Source organism: Pelodiscus sinensis, chromosome 32, assembly GCF_052426305.1.
Source record: "Pelodiscus sinensis isolate ZL-2025 chromosome 32, ASM5242630v1, whole genome shotgun sequence".
NCBI classification, from domain to species: Eukaryota; Metazoa; Chordata; order Testudines; family Trionychidae; genus Pelodiscus; species Pelodiscus sinensis.
Window position 1 is genome coordinate 16462227 of NC_143083.1, and position 19619 is coordinate 16481845.

The 19619-nt window shown below is 51.8% G+C and overlaps 2 long non-coding RNA genes across 7 annotated transcripts; both read left to right on the forward strand.

The window, feature by feature from the left end:
* The first annotated feature begins 503 nt into the window (after positions 1-503).
* On the forward strand, positions 504-3786 carry LOC142824952 (uncharacterized). Its single transcript, XR_012899503.2, has 3 exons — positions 504-1478; positions 1779-2635; positions 2936-3786. It is a non-coding gene; the product is annotated as an uncharacterized LOC142824952 (long non-coding RNA).
* Positions 3787-5899: 2113 nt separating this feature from the next.
* Positions 5900-15737, forward strand: LOC142824212 (uncharacterized). 6 transcript variants are annotated; one of them, XR_016348200.1, is made up of 6 exons: positions 5902-6106; positions 6371-9754; positions 12964-13027; positions 13127-13224; positions 13628-14523; positions 15060-15737. It is a non-coding gene; the product is annotated as an uncharacterized LOC142824212 (long non-coding RNA). The 6 variants fall into 6 exon arrangements; XR_016348202.1 differs by having other exon boundaries at positions 5903-6106; positions 6371-7654; positions 9617-9754; positions 13127-14523; XR_016348203.1 differs by having other exon boundaries at positions 5900-6106; positions 6371-9748; positions 13127-14523.
* Positions 15738-19619: the final 3882 nt, after the last annotated feature.

Sequence of the window (19619 nt, forward strand, 5' to 3'; positions counted from 1 at the left end):
ACGGGAATTCTGCAGGTACGCCAGTCGCGCAAGGGAGAGCGGTGATGCGTCATGGCTGACTGACTCAGTGTTCTTGTAGAGGACCCGATACATAGGCGAGAGGGGGAGAAAGGGCTAAAGGATAGAATTCCCACAGCCACAGACCTTAGTGAGTGAGAGCTAACGCTGGGCTTTTTCGGCCACCCTTGCAGAGGAATCAGTGCGTGTCCGTGGGCGGAGAAGAAATCGTCCGAGATGGACTTGAGCTGCCTGGACGTGATTCTCGGAACACGGGAAGGGTCCTCAGCGTTCGGCCTTCCCATGGCTCTGTGTGAGTAAGAGGTGCGTGCTTTGAAATCTTCAAGCGTCCTGGCAGTATGTTTCTTCTGAGGCAGAGAGCTTTCTGCTGGGGCACGGAGCCTGGTGGCTTGGGGATTGGTGAAGGGGCAGTAGGCGGTTCAAGAGAGCGTGGATAGAGATTCAAAGCCTCCTTTCACTCCCCGTTCCTGTAGTGGCAGCGGGAGGGGGTGGCCGACGGTGGGAGGCTGCGGTGCGATGGTGGGAGGAGAAGCGATGCCGCGTCCTTGCGGACTGAAACGCTAAGTTGTTTGTTTGTTTTTTCCCCTCTGCTGTGTTCGGTAGCGAGCGATAAGAAGTCAACCCTCCCGGTGTCCTCCCGTCTGGGGATGGAACGGAAACGAGAACAGGGAGCTCGGGAGCTTGGTCGAAGCGAGGCGAGAACCGTCCGGCTGGGAGCGGAGCAGCCATCGCTTACCGGGAGATAAGTGTCGGGTCTGGAAATCTCTTGGCTTACGGCCCACTCGGGTCTAGGAAGGGAAGTCACGTTTGCTTAGACAGCGAGTCCGAGCGGAGGTTCCCGAGGTGCTTCCTTGGTAGTGGGAGAAACAGGGCTCCCGTTTGTCAGGGGTGCTGGTTTCTCTGGAACACGGTGTCCTTCTCAGCAGACGCTTGGCTCGAGGAGGAAGACGCAAGGTGGTAAGGTTTCTGACTGCCTCTTATGTGTTTCTCTCTTGTTGCTCTCTCGTATTGGCCAATACGTTCTGTCTGTCTGTTTCTGTCTGTGTCTTTGTCCTTGCTCTGCTTCTGCCGTGTCCTTGTACAGCACACTTGCAGGCATTCCAGGTGAGCATCTCCAAGGGTTAAGGGCTCAGGAGCCAACGGGAATTCTGCAGGTACGCCAGTCGCGCAAGGGAGAGCGGTGGTGCGTCATGGCTGACTGACTCAGTGTTCTTGTAGAGGGCCCGATACATAGGCGAGACGGGGGGAAAGGGCTAAAGGATAGTATTCCCACAGCCACAGACCTTAGTGAGTGAGAGCTCACGCTGGGCTTTTTCGGCCACCCTTGCAGAGGAATCAGTGCGTGGCTGTGGGCGGAGAAGAAATCGTCCGAGATGGACTTGAGCTGCCTGGACGTGATTCTCGGAACACGGGAAGGATCCTCAGCGTTCGGCCTTCCCATGGCTCTGTGTGAGTAAGAGGTGCGTGCTTTGAAATCTTCAAGCGTCCTGGCAGTATGTTTCTTCTGAGGCAGAGAGCTTTCTGCTGGGGCACGGAGCCTGGTGGCTTGGGGATTGGTGAAGGGGCAGTAGGCGGTTCAAGAGAGCGTGGATAGAGATTCAAAGCCTCCTTTCACTCCCCGTTCCTGTAGTGGCAACGGGAGGTGGTGGCCGACGGTGGGAGGCTGCGGTGCGATGGTGGGAGGAGAAGCGATGCCGCGTCCTTGCGGACTGAAACGCTAAGTTGTTTGTTTGTTTTTTCCCCTCTGCTGTGTTCGGTAGCGAGCGATAAGAAGTCAACCCTCCCGGTGTCCTCCCGTCTGGGGATGGAACGGAAACGAGAACAGGGAGCTCGGGAGCTTGGTCGAAGCGAGGCGAGAACCGTCCGGCTGGGAGCGGAGCAGCCATCGCTTACCGGGAGATAAGTGTCGGGTCTGGAAATCTCTTGGCTTACGGCCCACTCGGGTCTAGGAAGGGAAGTCACGTTTGCTTAGACAGCGAGTCCCAGCGGAGGTTCCCGAGGTGCTTCCTTGGTAGTGGGAGAAACAGGGCTCCCGTTTGTCAGGGGTGCTGGTTTCTCTGGAACACGGTGTCCTTCTCAGCAGACGCTTGGCTCGAGGAGGAAGACGCAAGGTGGTAAGGTTTCTGACTGCCTCTTATGTGTTTCTCTCTTGTTGCTCTCTCGTATTGGCCAATACGTTCTGTCTGTCTGTTTCTGTCTGTGTCTTTGTCCTTGCTCTGCTTCTGCCGTGTCCTTGTACAGCACACTTGCAGGCATTCCAGGTGAGCATCTCCAAGGGTTAAGGGCTCAGGAGCCAACGGGAATTCTGCAGGTACGCCAGTCGCGCAAGGGAGAGCGGTGGTGCGTCATGGCTGACTGACTCAGTGTTCTTGTAGAGGGCCCGATACATAGGCGAGACGGGGGGAAAGGGCTAAAGGATAGAATTCCCACAGCCACAGACCTTAGTGAGTGAGAGCTCACGCTGGGCTTTTTCGGCCACCCTTGCAGAGGAATCAGTGCGTGGCTGTGGGCGGAGAAGAAATCGTCCGAGATGGACTTGAGCTGCCTGGACGTGATTCTCGGAACACGGGAAGGATCCTCAGCGTTCGGCCTTCCCATGGCTCTGTGTGAGTAAGAGGTGCGTGCTTTGAAATCTTCAAGCGTCCTGGCAGTATGTTTCTTCTGAGGCAGAGAGCTTTCTGCTGGGGCACGGAGCCTGGTGGCTTGGGGATTGGTGAAGGTGCAGTAGGCGGTTCAAGAGAGCGTGGATAGAGATTCAAAGCCTCCTTTCACTCCCCGTTCCTGTAGTGGCAACGGGAGGTGGTGGCCGATGGTGGGAGGCTGCGGTGCGATGGTGGGAGGAGAAGCGATGCCGCGTCCTTGCGGACTGAAACGCTAAGTTGTTTGTTTGTTTTTTCCCCTCTGCTGTGTTCGGTAGCGAGCGATAAGAAGTCAACCCTCCCGGTGTCCTCCCGTCTGGGGATGGAACGGAAACGAGAACAGGGAGCTCGGGAGCTTGGTCGAAGCGAGGCGAGAACCGTCCGGCTGGGAGCGGAGCAGCCATCGCTTACCGGGAGATAAGTGTCGGGTCTGGAAATCTCTTGGCTTACGGCCCACTCGGGTCTAGGAAGGGAAGTCACGTTTGCTTAGACAGCGAGTCCGAGCGGAGGTTCCCGAGGTGCTTCCTTGGTAGTGGGAGAAACAGGGCTCCCGTTTGTCAGGGGTGCTGGTTTCTCTGGAACACGGTGTCCTTCTCAGCAGACGCTTGGCTCGAGGAGGAAGACGCAAGGTGGTAAGGTTTCTGACTGCCTCTTATGTGTTTCTCTCTTGTTGCTCTCTCGTATTGGCCAATACGTTCTGTCTGTCTGTTTCTGTCTGTGTCTTTGTCCTTGCTCTGCTTCTGCCGTGTCCTTGTACAGCACACTTGCAGGCATTCCAGGTGAGCATCTCCAAGGGTTAAGGGCTCAGGAGCCAACGGGAATTCTGCAGGTACGCCAGTCGCGCAAGGGAGAGCGGTGGTGCGTCATGGCTGACTGACTCAGTGTTCTTGTAGAGGGCCCGATACATAGGCGAGACGGGGGGAAAGGGCTAAAGGATAGTATTCCCACAGCCACAGACCTTAGTGAGTGAGAGCTCACGCTGGGCTTTTTCGGCCACCCTTGCAGAGGAATCAGTGCGTGGCCGTGGGCGGAGAAGAAATCGTCCGAGATGGACTTGAGCTGCCTGGACGTGATTCTCGGAACACGGGAAGGATCCTCAGCGTTCGGCCTTCCCATGGCTCTGTGTGAGTAAGAGGTGCGTGCTTTGAAATCTTCAAGCGTCCTGGCAGTATGTTTCTTCTGAGGCAGAGAGCTTTCTGCTGGGGCACGGAGCCTGGTGGCTTGGGGATTGGTGAAGGGGCAGTAGGCGGTTCAAGAGAGCGTGGATAGAGATTCAAAGCCTCCTTTCACTCCCCGTTCCTGTAGTGGCAACGGGAGGTGGTGGCCGATGGTGGGAGGCTGCGGTGCGATGGTGGGAGGAGAAGCGATGCCGCGTCCTTGCGGACTGAAACGCTAAGTTGTTTGTTTGTTTTTTCCCCTCTGCTGTGTTCGGTAGCGAGCGATAAGAAGTCAACCCTCCCGGTGTCCTCCCGTCTGGGGATGGAACGGAAACGAGAACAGGGAGCTCGGGGGCTTGGTCGAAGCGAGGCGAGAACCGTCCGGCTGGGAGAGGAGCAGCCATCGCGTACCGGGAGATAAGTGTCGGGTCTGGAAATCTCTTGGCTTACGGCCCACTCGGGTCTAGGAAGGGAAGTCACGTTCGCTTAGACAGCGAGTCCGAGCGGAGGTTCCCGAGGTGCTTCCTTGGTAGTGGGAGAAACAGGGCTCCCGTTTGTCAGGGGTGCTGGTTTCTCTGGAACACGGTGTCCTTCTCAGCAGACGCTTGGCTCGAGGAGGAAGACGCAAGGTGGTAAGGTTTCTGACTGCCTCTTATGTGTTTCTCTCTTGTTGCTCTCTCGTATTGGCCAATACGTTCTGTCTGTCTGTTTCTGTCTGTGTCTTTGTCCTTGCTCTGCTTCTGCCGTGTCCTTGTACAGCACACTTGCAGGCATTCCAGGTGAGCATCTCCAAGGGTTAAGGGCTCAGGAGCCAACGGGAATTCTGCAGGTACGCCAGTCGCGCAAGGGAGAGCGGTGGTGCGTCATGGCTGACTGACTCAGTGTTCTTGTAGAGGGCCCGATACATAGGCGAGACGGGGGGAAAGGGCTAAAGGATAGTATTCCCACAGCCACAGACCTTAGTGAGTGAGAGCTCACGCTGGGCTTTTTCGGCCACCCTTGCAGAGGAATCAGTGCGTGTCCGTGGGCGGAGAAGAAATCGTCCGAGATGGACTTGAGCTGCCTGGATGTGATTCTCGGAACACGGGAAGGATCCTCAGCGTTCGGCCTTCCCATGGCTCTGTGTGAGTAAGAGGTGCGTGCTTTGAAATCTTCAAGCGTCCTGGCAGTATGTTTCTTCTGAGGCAGAGAGCTTTCTGCTGGGGCACGGAGCCTGGTGGCTTGGGGATTGGTGAAGGGGCAGTAGGCGGTTCAAGAGAGCGTGGATAGAGATTCAAAGCCTCCTTTCACTCCCCGTTCCTGTAGTGGCAACGGGAGGTGGTGGCCGATGGTGGGAGGCTGCGGTGCGATGGTGGGAGGAGAAGCGATGCCGCGTCCTTGCGGACTGAAACGCTAAGTTGTTTGTTTGTTTTTTCCCCTCTGCTGTGTTCGGTAGCGAGCGATAAGAAGTCAACCCTCCCGGTGTCCTCCCGTCTGGGGATGGAACGGAAACGAGAACAGGGAGCTCGGGGGCTTGGTCGAAGCGAGGCGAGAACCGTCCGGCTGGGAGCGGAGCAGCCATCGCTTACCGGGAGATAAGTGTCGGGTCTGGAAATCTCTTGGCTTACGGCCCACTCGGGTCTAGGAAGGGAAGTCACGTTTGCTTAGACAGCGAGTCCGAGCGGAGGTTCCCGAGGTGCTTCCTTGGTAGTGGGAGAAACAGGGCTCCCGATTGTCAGGGGTGCTGGTTTCTCTGGAACACGGTGTCCTTCTCAGCAGACGCTTGGCTCGAGGAGGAAGACGCAAGGTGGTAAGGTTTCTGACTGCCTCTTATGTGTTTCTCTCTTGTTGCTCTCTCGTATTGGCCAATACGTTCTGTCTGTCTGTTTCTGTCTGTGTCTTTGTCCTTGCTCTGCTTCTGCCGTGTCCTTGTACAGCACACTTGCAGGCATTCCAGGTGAGCATCTCCAAGGGTTAAGGGCTCAGGAGCCAACGGGAATTCTGCAGGTACGCCAGTCGCGCAAGGGAGAGCGGTGGTGCGTCATGGCTGACTGACTCAGTGTTCTTGTAGAGGGCCCGATACATAGGCGAGACGGGGGGAAAGGGCTAAAGGATAGAATTCCCACAGCCACAGACCTTAGTGAGTGAGAGCTCATGCTGGGCTTTTTCGGCCACCCTTGCAGAGGAATCAGTGCGTGGCTGTGGGCGGAGAAGAAATCGTCCGAGATGGACTTGAGCTGCCTGGACGTGATTCTCGGAACACGTGAAGGGTCCTCAGCGTTCGGCCTTCCCATGGCTCTGTGTGAGTAAGAGGTGCGTGCTTTGAAATCTTCAAGCGTCCTGGCAGTATGTTTCTTCTGAGGCAGAGAGCTTCCTGCTGGGGCACGGAGCCTGGTGAAGGGGGGGTAGGCGGTTCAGCAGAGCGTGGATAGAGATTCAAGGCCTCCGTTCTCTCCACGTTCCTGGAGTGGCAGCGGGAGGGGGTGGCCGATGGTGGGAGGAGAAGCGATGCTGCGTCCTTGCGGACTGAAAAGTTAAGTTGTTTGTTTGTTTTTTCCCCTCTGCTCTGTTCGGTAGCGAGCGATAAGAAGTCCACCCTTCTGGTGTCCTCCCGTCTGGGGATGGAACGGAAACGAGAACAGCGAGCTCGGGAGCTTGGTAGAAGCGAGGCGAGAACCGTCCGGCTGGGAGAGGAGCAGCCATCGCGTACCGGGAGATAAGTGTCGGGTCTGGAAATCTCTCGGCTTATGGCCCACTCGGGTCTAGGAAGGGATGTCATGTTCGCTTAGACAGCGAGTCCGAACGGAGGTTCCACTCCATCAGTACATTTCAACTTCCCCCTCACACAACGTGCACCCCCACCAGTGCTCTTCCCTATCCCATACCCCGTATTCCTGGTGTCCGTCAGTTTCCCTTCTTCTCTCCACACACTCAGAGCAACCTGCACCCTCAGAGCATCCCTCCATTCATGTTTCCATCAGCCCCTCTTTTTCCTCCCTAGAACACTCCCCATCCCACACTCTATCCCTATCCCTACCTTTCCCCCATCTATAGGACCCTTCAGCCCTGTTTCTTCCCTTCCCAACCCACAGTCCCTCCCCCCACAATCCCATCCCACCTGCCATGTGACCCCCATCACTACCTTCCCCCCAGCCCTCCTTCCGCAGGTAAGGACTCCCTCAACCACTCTCCTCTTCCTCCTCAACAAGCCCCCATCCCATGCCATCCCACACTCCAGACCCTTCCAATCCATGCTCCCATCCATTGGGTCCCACCTCCCTTCTCTTCCTTTCTACACCCACATTCCATGGCAACCTGCACTCCTAACGCTGCCCTTCCTCCATCCATGCCTACACCCATACACGGTATGCGTGCTTTATTTTGTTTTGATAAACAACAGCAATCTCTCAACTGTAAAAGCTAGATTTTAATAAAACAAATGTAGTTTGTGTAATTTCTAACAGCAGGAGGGGAGCGGGAGAAGTTGTGCGTATGTTACTCCTCATTGAGGGGATGGGCAAACGTATGAGCTTACATTGTAGTGATTTCTCTCCCTCGTCAGATAATATTATTTTGGGTGTACTTTCCGGAGGGGAACTGCAATTGAGTGCTGGACGATTTTCTAGCTAAGCCTTACCGTAGAGAGCTGTTTGCAGACTCTGTTTTTCTACACTTGGTGCGTCCCAACCTGCGCGGGCTCCCAGAGGCCAGAGAGCCTAAGTCAGCAAAACAGGGAGAGGCAGGCAAGGCTAGTGGAGCAAGTAGTCTCAGTGAAATCCCAGCACATCCGGTGGCATCCCAGAAGGAGGACCAAACCCATCAGAAGCTGGGCCTTTGAGAAAAGGTCTCTCCATGTACTGGGTAAGCTTGGAGGCCTCTCAAGGCGTACCTGCTCCCGGCAGTGCACTTAGTCCGTTACAGAAATGCTAACAGTGACAGTCGGTGAATGGGACGTTAGCGTATAGTCGTGTATACGATTAACTGATAAGCCTGGGCTTATCGGTTAATCCTGACAACTACACACGCTTCCCTCCCCCTTGCTGTCTCTAATACAGAGTCAGCAAGGGCTGGGGGGAGGTGAGAGCCTGTGCACGTGGGGAGCTGGCTTTTAAGTCATCGCCCCTGAAGCACCAGATCCCGCGGAGCTACGTGCTCCGTATCCATCGGTGCACTTCTGATACTGATAAGAACATAAGAATGGCTATACTGGGTCAGACCAAAAGGCCATCTAGCCCAGTAGCCTGTCTGCCAACAGTGGCCAGTGCCAGATGCCCCAGAGGGGGTGGACCGAAGACAATGATCAAGCAATTTGTCTCCTGCTATCCATCTCCAGCCTTTGACAAAGAGAGGCCAGGGGCACCATTTCTTCCTTCCCCCAGGCTAATAGCCTTTTATGGACGTAACCTCCATGAATTTATCTAGTTTTTTTTTAAAACTCTGTTATAGTCCTAGCCTTCACAGCATCCTCTGGCAAGGAATTCCACAGGTTGACTATGTGCTGTGAGAAGAACTACTTTCGCTTATTAGTTTTAAGCCTGCTACCCATTCATTTCATTTGGGGTCCTCTAGTTCTTATATTATGGGAACAAGTAAAGAACTTTTCTATATTCACCTTCTCCACACCACTCATGATTTTATAGACCTCTGTCATATCCCCCTCAGTCTCCTCTTTTCTAAGCTGAAAAGTCCTAGTCTCTTTAGCCTCTCTTCATATGCGACCTGTTCCAAACCCCTAATCATTGTAGTTGCCCTTTTCTGAACCCTTTCCAAAGCCAAAATATCTTTTTTGAGGTGAGGAGACCACATCTGTACACAGTACTGAAGATATGGCGTACCATAGTTTTATACTTCATTTTAGTTGCCCTTTTCTGAACCTTTTCTAATGCCAAAGTACAGTATCTTTTTTGAGGTGAGGAGACCACATTTAGTACGCCCACATCTTGAACACTTTGTACAGAAGTTTTATATAGGGGCATTAAGATAGTCTTCATCTTATTTTCTATCCCTTTTTTAATAATTACTAGCATCCTATTTGCTTTTTTGACTGCATACTGCATTTTCAGAGAACTATCCACGATAACTCCAAGATATCTTTCCTGATTAGTTGTAGCTAAATTAGCCCTCATCATATGGTATGTATAGTTGGGGTTATTTTTTCCAATGTGCGTTACTTTATACTTATCCACATCAATTTTCATTTGCTATTTTGTTGCCCAATCACTACATTTGGTGAGATATTTTTGAAGTTAAACAGTTACACAATTGCTTTTGTCCTTAAGTCCGAGCAGTGGGTGGTAGGGAGTGGCCTCAAAGGAAGAGGAAAGCAGAGGCTGTGGTCTTTTGTCTGGGTGTCACGTTAGTGGATTTTAAGGGGAGCAGCCAGATCACTGCTGCACCAATTGGGGGGAGGTGTTTGCCCCAAAGTCTATACAAAGGGGGCCATGCGAGATGTCAAATGAAAGTCATGTTCTACTGATTCTGTATATGCTACTCATGTACTTGTATGATATCTGTGTGTGGAGTTATGAATATGGAGTCTGTGCTGATATTGGCCTGCACTGCCTGTTGTAAAGGAGGATTGTCCGTTGAATGAGTATGCTAATTAGCACTGGTCCAGGGATAATGGCTCTCAAGGTGCCCAATACACACCTGAGGACTGTGTCTGGGAACATGCAACCCAGCCAGGGCAAAATGGCTGCTGACATATGAAACAGAGCTAAGTCATTCGACCATGTGACCTGCTCCACTTGGAAGGTACCGGGGAGATATACAAGTGCCATGAGGCGGACTCCATCTTGTCTTCAATTCTGCTACTGATCCTAGATGCAGCCTTGCAAGGAACAGAGAGCCGAGGAGGATTGCTGACCCATCCTGACATAGGATGAACACCAGAGACCTTTAAGATAGCAGTTATAACATCTCTGCTGAGAGCCTGCATCGAGAACTCGGTGACTGGTGCATGTAATGTATTTGCCTTAACAACCTTACTCTCATGCTTTTCTTTCTTCTATTAATAAACCTTTAGATTTCAGATTCTAAAGGATTGGCCCAGCGTGATCTTGTGGGTAAGATCCAGAGTGTAAAGTGACCGGGGATTTGTGGCTGGTTCTTTGGGACCAGAAAGACCCGTTCGGGGAAGGTGAGATTGGGTTCTACAACCCCCTCACCTGTGTGCAGGCCCGGGGCTAATTGTGGTACAGGGAGAGCTGGGGTGTCTGAGGGGTTTTGCTCGTGAGGCTTCTGGCTGGCCAGATTGGCAGCTAAAGCACTCAGTGTGACCGGTTTATGGCCTATTTGGGAAAGGCTTCCAGTCTGGGGCTGTAAGGAGCCCCGAGTTTTGAGCAATTCGCCCTGAGCGGACGCCCTCAGCTGTGCCAAGACCTGGCCCGGTCCGTCACAGCCACCTCCCAGCTCACCTCAACCCTCACCCTACCTTCTCCCCATTCATCTTTCAACACATAAGGACCCCCTCACCCGCCCTCCTCTTCCTCCCTAACGGCCCCCAGCCCAACACGCTCTTGATCCTTCCAGTCCACCCGTCCATCCAGTGGATCCCTCAACCCCTCCTTTCTCTTCCTTTTAACACCCCCAGCCCATGGCAATGTGCACTCCTAACCCTGCCCTTTCTCCACCCATAAGGCCAAGGGCACCATTGTTTGAGGGGGGTAGGTGCCCTTGGTCCTATGGGTGTAGAATTGGGTAGAGAAATGGGGTAGGAGGGCAGTAGCCCCCCTCCTGAGTTTGAAACCCTGGATTTCATACATGAGGTGTGCTTAAAGCTCATGTCCTAACTCCAGAGGCAGTTCTTAAATGCAACAGAGTTTGAGCTGATGCGGCTTTGCCTTTGGGGCATGGACTTTATTATGCTTAAATCACCCCGCCCCTCTCGTTCTTTATAACAAATGGACGGACATTCAAGCAGTTGAAGTATTGTTAGATCCTCATAAAAACATTGCTGGGTACTCCCCGTAAAAGATGGGGGGGGGTAACCCACTGTGGCACAACAAATGCAGGAGCAGGGGCCTGCAAAAGTACCCCAAAACCTGATCTCTCCAGGCTTTGGTACAAAAACTTCCCCCCAAAATCCTAAAACCCAAATTTTAGGGAATATCCACTGCCATCACCCAAGTAGTCCAAGAAAACTAGGGATGAGATCACTTGGAAAACCTCCTCCCTAAAACCTCAGGGGTACCTCAAGCTCTTTTTCCCCTCAGAGCTTGAAAAAGAAAAGAGAAAAACAAGCTGCAGTCTGTGCTAGCTGACTCCCAGCCAGTCAGACAGAGAGCTTACAGATAAAACTAGGACACCAAAATAAAAAGTTTGTTTTCTTTTCTAATTAACCTGCTATAGGTTTATTATCAAAACAATACTACCATTGCAAGTATAGTTAAGGTAGCTAGATGGCAAGGGCCACCAATTTGTATACTCAGAGGCTGTGTCTATACTGGCCACTTATTCCGGAAAATCAGCCGCTTTTCCGGAATAACTTGCCAGCTGTCTACACTGGCCACTTGCTTTTCCGGAAAAGCACTGACGATCTCATGTAAGATTGTCAGTGTTCTTGCGGAAAACTATGCTGCTCCCATTTGGGCAAAAGTCCTTTTGCGCAAAACTTTTGCGCAAAAGGGCCAGTATAGACAGCTCAGCTTTGTTTTCCGCAAAAAAGCCCCGATCGCGAAAATGGCGATCAGGGCTTTTTTGCGGAAAAGCACGTCTAGATTGACATGGATGCTTTTCCGCAAAAAACGCTTTTGCGAAAAAGCGTCCGTGCCAATCTAGACGCGCTTTTCCGAAAATGCTTTTAACAGAAAACTTTTCCGTTAAAACCATTTCTGGAAAATTATGCCAGTCTAGATGTAGCCAGAGACAATTCTGTGGGTTAGAAAGCTTCAAAGAGGAAAAAAAACCACTTTTAACATCAATTTGAAATTCCTAAACCATAAAACAATTAAAAACCTGATAGATTAATTAAACTTTGCCCTACTTACATATTGTGAAAAGACTTTTCTTAGAGAGAGCGAGACAACCTCGCAGCTCCCTGTTACCTGGAAGAACCCACTCTGCCTCAGACAGAGGAGGAAAAAGTTAAAAATTGCTTTGTTCCCAGTTTGAAATCCCTACCTGCATTGTTATTGGCTGACCAAATATCTGGCTAGGATAACCCCTTAACCACGAGGACTGACCAGCAGCCTGGTGGCTATGACGGGGAGAGTAGGAATGAGTGTTATGCTTTTGGGATCTGCATTTGGACCACTGCTATTAAACGTCTCACAAATGTTCTTGAAAAAGGAGAGACTAAAGGGATAAATAGTGACTAAATCAAAGTTGATAGGCACTTCCCCATTCCTCCTTTGAAAAGTACAAGAGCCCAGCAGGGACTCTTGTGCATTTCAAAGTAGTGGGGCTTGGGTTCAGCTGGGGACTCTGAGTCCCCCACTGATCCCAGGCTCCATGCCGTGCTGCATGCCATGAGGAGCCCCAGGTCATGCCGTGTGGAACCTGGGGCCAGCTGGGGAAATGCTATGCAGAGCTGGGGATCAGCTGGGGAGTTCTCAGCTGACCCCGGGGTCCATGGCTGCCCCTTTAAACGTGTGGAGGTGGCTTTTCAAAGGGGCAGCTGCCGCAGAGCTGATCCCCAGCTCAGCCATGCAGTGCTGCCACTTAGAAAGCTGGGGCAGGGGGGAAGGAGTACTTCAATCTCAGAGAGGCAGCAAGGTGTGGGGAATCGACTAGCTGACTAGTCAACAGACAACTATCCCATAAGCATTTGCTTATGGGGATAGACTCGTCTTTAACATCCCTAATCCAAAGCTGGTAGGAATGAGTTAAAAAGGGGTCTCACAAAACTGGACGTTTGGGCAACACAAGAGCATATGAATCCGTGTTAGCCAACACAACAGAAAAAAGAGAGGAAGCGGCATGTGAGGTGTGTTTGCATTCTTACTGGCTTGGACTCGAGCGCATGGAAGATGAGTGTGTCTCTTGGCATAATCTTGATGTCAGTGGGGAGCTACAGCCAACTGACCCGTTGGTGTTCAGTCTGTGTCTTGTAGCGGAACAGCCATGTTGTAGAAAGGGTTGGAGAGAGAGGCAGGTACTGGACGGTCTCATGCAGCTGTAGCATTTTTGGCAGTGATACTTCTTCCATGGGTTATTTGCTGTTCTTGCAGAGGCCTGCTGTAGGCAATCGGAGCCACTCTGGAGATCCAGCTAGATGAGGGGCATCTGCCTGAAGTGAGTCTGAGTCACCTGTTGTTCCTATTGACAGTGGAGCTGAGGAGCTCTCTCGTGGCGGTGTAGGAGCTGGTGTATGTTTTGTGAAATTATCTTCAGCCAGTGTCTGTGCAGCGAGGTGCCTCCTTGCGAGTAGAGAGATGCTTGTGATTTCCATGGGACGGATCCTGGGGAAGGCAGAGCTCTGCCTGTGGCTGGTAATTGTCTGGGATTGTCCTTTCCTCTCCGTAAGTAGCTGCACGTGGGTCGCTGCCCTTCAAATACAGCGATGTGGAGGGAGGGACGACAAACTACAGAGCATCTGTCCGTGTAATCACTGGACATCATCACATTGTTCTCCAGTTGCTTGCTCAATCATCACGTCGCTCAGAGGACCAGAGTATTCTGGGTAGGGTGTGGGTATAGTGGACTGAGGGTGTGGTGAAGTGGAGATGGTCATAGTTTCTTATAAATTATGAGCATTTTAGGACCTGGATAGGCTGGAGAGGAATAAAGAAGGGGTCTCCAGTGACCAGCAGTTAGGTGATGCACATGTTTATGTCTGTGTTTTGACCACTAGTGGTGGTCGAGTTTACAAGTCTCCTCTCATTCTCTTTTCAGTTCTCAGTGGCATTGGATTCATGAAAGAATGGCTGACTTGTGGCAGAGACTAAAGCCTTGAGCCCATCACTAGGGCTGGAAGCCAGCTAGCGCAATGCAGACTAAGAGCAAATGGAAATTTGCAGTTTTCCTTCAGTACTTAGTTAGGCAGTTATACCTTGAATCTTTTAAAATTATTTTGAACAATGTCTACACTGCACACTTATGTCAGAATAAGCTAACTACTTTGAAATAGAACATCCAAACTACAGGGAAGCCTTGAAATTAGTCTGAGTCAGGCTCCCCTAATGTTGACGTACTACATTGATTTAGAGTCTCAGGAAGCACTGGGAAGTAATTACTTTGAATGACTCTGGGGAGTAGTTATTTCTAAATAAGAACAGCTGAGCATATATACTGAAGACATTTCAAAATAACAATTTCTACATGAGGGTTATTCCTCATCACAAACAGGAGTCATTAGCCTGTTATTTCATAACTCCTAACTGCCTAGCGTAAAAATGCTGCAACAGAGCAACAGTGACACTCGATGGCCACTTTTGGCAATGCATGCACAATTCTGTAATGGAGCAACTCTGACACTCGGGGTGTGTCTAGACTACAGGGATTGTTCGAAAAATCTGTACCTGCGTCTAGACAGCCGCCGCGTTCTGTCGACAGTAAATCAACAGAATGCGGCGGTTTTGTTGACAGCGGTAAATCTCATTTTACGTTTTACGAGGAATAACACTATTTTTGACAGAGATCTGTCAAAAAAAGGGAAGTGTGGATGCGGGGAAGATTTTTTGTCGAAAATAAAGGCCTCCGGGTAGAAGCCCTGGTGGACACTCCTGCCAGACCTTTCATCTCTATTGTTCCTGCCCAGACAACTTTGGGCACCGGGGAGGGAACATCAGGTGAGTGCTGTGAGGGTCCATCACACACAGGGCAGGGGAGGCGGGAGCAAAGTGGATGATGCAGTACTGTGACATGTCATGCTGATCACATCCTGGAGGGAGGGGGACACACACATGGCTGACCTCAGGGAGGGACGTCTGACCTCAGGGAGGGATGTCTTACCCCTGCACCCGCATGGCTGCGAGGAACCACCTGCTCCTACAGACACTGATGCCAGGTACAGGCAGGGGTTTGGGACCCTGGGAATTGCCACACAGCTTCAGGCTTCTTAGCAACCTGCGGGAACCCCAACTGTAGCCTGGCACTTGTCTGTGCTGCTTGGCCATGGGGAGGGGGGCAGGATGGTGGCCTGCACACTGTCTGGGCTTCAGGGAGGCTGTGGCTGCTGCTCAGGGCATACCACTCCTTGCTGAGACCACATGAGCATCTGCTGATCCTAGAGGACAGGCACTGACTGCTGAGGAGGGCATGCTGTCTCTCGGAAAGCGTGAGCATGCATGACTGATGACTTTTCCCTCTTGTCCTCCACATCCAGCCCAGCTGTCCAGGAGGGTGGGGGGGCCACACCTCTCCCACCTCCCAGACGGCTGCAGGGAACCCATCGGCACTGGCGCACGTATTTGGACCTGGTGCGCCAGCACATCTCGGCCCTGCAAGGGATGCAGGAGACCTGTAATCAGAGGATGCAGGCAGAGACAGAGAGGTGCAGTCGCTTGCTGGACGAGTTTGTGCAGCAGCTGTGGGAGAAAAACTCCAATTGTGTCTAAGGAGGGACTGTGCAGGAAATCAAAACTCTCTAACAGAAAACTGCTTTAAGGGTTAAAAGTTTTCCAGGCCTCTCTCCCTGTAACAGAGAGAAATCATCTTAACTCTAATCAAGACCCTTACAATGCCTATCTTAACTTCATGGAGACTCCTAGTCTGTCACAAATTGTCGTGTAAACTCTTATCTTTGTCACAGTTTGCCTTGTAGACTCCTCCCTCAGGTTCTCATGTGCCTTTGTACTGTAAAACTTACTTCTAGCACAGCTGGTGTGAACAGAAATGTCTTAGAGTACTTCTGCTGAGACTTTGATATGTTAAAGAAAACAATCAACAACTAAACTGTCTGAACACACTGTATAAAGGATCCCGGAAACTCTCTCTCAGGGCTGCTGCTGCTCTCACTCTGGTAGCTGTCAGCCTGCATGCATAATAAAATTTTCCTTTTGGATTTCTCTCCTGCCTCACTGCTTTGACCTCCAGCCTCGGACCCTTCTGGGGACTCTGTACCCCAGGGGAGCGAGATTTCCTCAACACAGCGCACTGCTATTTGCACTGCTATCCGGGAGGCCATAGCCTTCCCCGGTCCTGTGTCTGTTCCTGCTCCTCCTGCTCAGCCTGCCCTCCCCCCCCCCACCAGCTCCCCACCCCTCCCCTCACCCTCCGACGCTCCTTCACCCGCTGCCATCCCAGACTCAGGTACAGCCGCACCTCCTGCCCAGCCCCAGCAGGCCTCCGCAGCGAGGGTGGCAGGGGCTCGTCATCCAGGTGGCACCCTCAGCCCTGAGCCTCCCCCCTCCCTTCCAGCTTGACATCCCCCTTCCTACCTGTGAGAGTCAGTAAGGAAAGCACTTTACTTTGTTAACAAACAATTTATTTTTGGGACTGGTTTGTGGCCTGTTTGGGAAGGTCACCAGTCTGGGGACTGTAAGGAGCCCCTAGTTTGAGCAATTCACTCAGAGCGGACGCCATCAGCTGTAACCAGACCCGGCCCGGTCTGTGTCAGCCTGTCTCTGTTCTCAGTGTGAATGTGGGGCTGGGAGGGGCTTTGGACGGGGGGGGAAGGCACTGGAGGCATGGGGCAATCCCACATTTGGAAGGCCCTGGGGAAACTCATTGGGCTCCTTGGGAGAATCACTCCCTCAGGGCTTCCTGAATGCGCAATCCCAGCTGGAGGGCTTGCCAGATGGCAGCTGTCCGGGGCTGCTCAAAGTGCCTCCCCTCCACAGCAGCTCGTGTCCCCCATGCTGGGAGGAAGGCCGCCTCTTTTCTCTCCACTAGGTTGTGCAGCACACAGCATGCAGCAACCACATCGGGGATGTTGTGTTCCCCCATGTCCAGCTGAGCGAGAAGGCATATAAACCTGCCCTTCAGACGGCCAAAGGCGCACTCTACCTCCAAGCAAGCCCGATTCAGGCGAGAGTTAAAGAGGTCCCTGCTCGCATCTAGGTGTCCAGTGAATGGCTTCATGAGCCAGGTCATAAGGGGGTTCGCCGTGTCAGTCACAATGCATGTAGGTATCTGAACATCCCTGACTGCATAGTTTCACTCCAGAAAGAATGACCCAGCCTGTAGGCTGCGGTACAGATATGAGTTCCGGAAGATGCGGGCATTGCGTGCCTGGCCTGATCACCCGACGCAAATGTCTGTGAATTCTCCCCAACACAGTGAAAAGCAGAAAAAAACCCTGAACCTGAAAATAAACTGCTGTGGTGTCCGAGGAACCAGAGCAAGCACTGCAGCAGCTTTGCTTTCCCTCCAGGAGGTAGGCAAGCCAAAAGCAGGAGCAGAGCAACGGCTGTCCGGGGGATCCCTTTAAGCACATGTCTCTGCAAAGGGCATGCAGCAACACCTGGAAATAAAGGCTGCCCCCATGCCCTGCCAGAAGCACTTCTGGGTGCCTTTTTTTTTTTTTGAAAGAGCATCTGGCAGTCTGGACGCTCTTTTTCGAAAAAGCTGATAGCATGATGCGGAGCAAAAAAATTAATCTAGAAGCTTTTTCAACAGAGGCTTTTTCGAAAAATACTTTAGAAAAGGCCTCTGTTGAAAACGGCGTGTAGTTTAGACGCACCATCGGCGGCCATTTGCTGATAGACAGGCACAAATCTCTAAGGGTGTGTCTCCACTACAAAGTTAATTCCAACAAACAGCTATTAGTTGGAATTAACTTTAATAGCAGCTATACATACAAACCGCTAGTTTGAATTTAAATCGAACTAGCGGAACGCTTAATTTGAACTAGGTGTTACTCCTCGTAGAGTGAGGTTTACCTAGTTCGAATTAAGTAGTTCGAATTAAGGGCTGTGTAGCTACTTAATTCGAACTAGTTGGAGGCTAGCCCTTCCCAGGTTGCCCTGGTGGCCACTCTGGGCCAAACCAGGGAAACTTTTCTGCCCCCCTCCCAGCCCCGGAGCCCTTAAAGGGCCACGGTCTGGCTACAGTGCTTGTGCCAGTTGCAATCCTGCCAGCACCCAGCCAGCAGACCCTGCACCTGGCACGGCATGAGCCAGCCACTGGCTGCCACCCAGCCCTCTACCTCTTCCCAGGACCAGGCTGATGGCTCCCAGGAGCCTGCCTGGGGCTGCAAGAGGCGGGCGCCCGCCTGATCTAGTGCGGAGATCGTGGACCTCGTCAAGGTTCGGGGGAGGCCTCCAACATCCACGATCTCCACACTAGGCACAGGAATATGGCCATCTAGGGCAGGATAGCTGCCAGCCTGGCCACCAAAGGTCACATGTGAGCCCATGAGCAGGTTTTCATGAAAATCAAGTTGGTCCAGTGAGATTCCCGGCCCTGAGCTTAGAACATAAAAACGGCCATACTGGGTCAGACCAAAGGTCCATCTAGCTAAGTAGCTTGTCTGCCGACAGAGGACAGCACCAGGTACCCGGAGGGGATGGACCTAAGACAATGACCAAACGATTTGTCTCGTGCCATCCATCTCCAGCCTTCCACAAACAGAGGCCAGGGACACGGTTCCTACTCCATGGACCCAACCTCCCTGAATTTATCTAACTTCTCGTTAAACTCTGTTATAGTTCTAGCCTTCACAGCCTCCTGTGGCAAGGAGTTCCACAGGTTGACTATGTGCTGTGAGAAGAACTACTTTCGCTTATTAGTTTTAAGCCTGCTGTGCATTCATTTCATTTGGTGTCCTCTAGTCCTTCTATTATGAGAACTAATGAAGAACTTTTCTTTATTCACCCTCTCCATACCACTCATGATTTTATAGACGTCTATCATATCCCCCTCAGTCTCCTCTTTTCTAAGCTGAAAAGTCCCAGTCTCTTTAGCCTTTCTTCATATGGGACCTGTTCCAAACCCCTAATCACTGTAGTTGCCCTTTTCTGAACCCTTTCCAAAGCCAAAATGTCTTTTTTGAGGTGAGGAGACCACATCTGTACACAGTATTGAAGATATGGTGTACCATAGTTTTATACTTCCCCTCCTCCTTCTTCCCCTGGCTTCCCCCTTCCAGCTCCCTCCTCCCAGGTTTCCACCTCCCCTCTCCCACCCTCTCTCCCACCACCTTTTCCCAGTCTCCCCAAAGGTTAATCCCCACCCCTCAGTTTTCAAAAATATAAACTCTCTTTATTTAACAACACACGTGTCATTTATTTTTTAAATCGGGAAGGGTAAGTGGAAGGAGGTTAGGGAGGAATGGGGCATGAGCCCCCGATGGGGAGGACTGGGGTGGCTCTGCGGGCTCCTCGGGGTGGAAGCTCTCCTGCAGGGTCTCCTGGATCCTCACAGCCTCCCAATTGATCCCCTTGGATGGCAGCCTGCGGCAAGTGCAGCCGGGCTGATGGCCAAGTGCTTTGATGTGCCTCCAAGACAGGACTGCTTTGCTGTCCCTCATCGAGGTAGACAAGCAAGTGGGGAACCCTGAGAACTGTCTGTCCGGGGTGGGGGTCAGGTTCCTTTAAGCAGAACCCTTGGCTAGCAGCTCCACACTCTAAGTCCTAACCTGATGCCCTGCAGGCACTGGTTCTGGCCAGCCTTAACTTCGGTTCAGGGTCCACTCAATGTGGATACGCTATTTCGAATTAGCAAAATGCTAATTCGAATTAGTTTTTAGGTCTAGATGCAGTAATTTGAATTAGCTTAGTTCGAATTAACTAATTTGAATTAAGTTAGTTCCAATTAGTGCTGCAGTGTAGACATACCCTAAGGGTGTGTCTACACTGTACCATTTTTCTGGAATAAGGGACATTATTCTGGCAGAACAACAGTAGCATCCACACAGCAATTGCGTTATTTCAAAAGAAAATTGAAACAATGGAGGGCTTATTCCTCACGGAATGAGGTTTACCAGTGTCGGCAAAACGCCTCT